General features: G+C 36.9%; 1 non-coding gene across 1 annotated transcript; it reads left to right on the forward strand.

Moving 5' to 3' along the window:
• The first annotated feature begins 263 nt into the window (after positions 1 to 263).
• On the forward strand, positions 264 to 370 carry LOC141709133 (small nucleolar RNA R71). Its single transcript, XR_012569725.1, has one exon. It is a non-coding gene; the product is annotated as a small nucleolar RNA R71 (small nucleolar RNA).
• The last annotated feature ends 345 nt before the right edge of the window (positions 371 to 715 follow it).

Consider the following 715-nt stretch of genomic DNA (forward strand, 5'->3'; position numbering starts at 1 on the left):
CCAAAGAGTCCAATTTCATCGTCAAAGCTTGAAATTGAGCAGCTATAACAGAAGTTGTATCCACTTCCAAAATTCCTGCTAGCTTGCCTTGCAACATTCTTTGCGTAGGATTCCGGTATTCATTAGATGCCATTAGCTCAATCAACTCATAAGCTTCAGTATAGATTTTGGCTCACAAGGCTTCACCAGATGCTGTATCGAGCATAGGTCTCTACCGTGCGCCTAAAACATTGTAGAAACAGTTTATAATCATCCAATCAGACATGCCATGGTGTGGACACTTCCGTAGCATCTCTTTATATCGATCTTAAGCCTCACACAGAGATTCTCTAGTTTGCTGTGCAAACTGAGTAAGAGCATTCCTGATTGCAGCAGTCTTTGCCATTGGAAAGAATTTAGTGAGGAACTTTTGAGCAAGATCCTCCTATTTGGTGATAGACCCTGGTGGTAGAGAATGTGACCAGCACTTTGCTTTATCCCTCAGAGAGAATGGGAAGAGTCGCAGCTTGATAGCATCATCAGTGTAATATCCCATATTTTCAGATATTATTATTATAATTATTTGGAATTGTTTATGTGAATTTTGGTGAATTATCTGATAAGTGGAATTGATGTTTGGATGTTTATATATGGCATTATTTGAATATTTGAATTTTTATATGTTCAGAATAAAATATAGATAATTGTGATATTTTCTGGTAATTTTTGGACTGTT

Source organism: Apium graveolens, chromosome 2, assembly GCF_009905375.1.
Source record: "Apium graveolens cultivar Ventura chromosome 2, ASM990537v1, whole genome shotgun sequence".
Lineage (NCBI taxonomy): Eukaryota > Viridiplantae > Streptophyta > Magnoliopsida > Apiales > Apiaceae > Apium > Apium graveolens.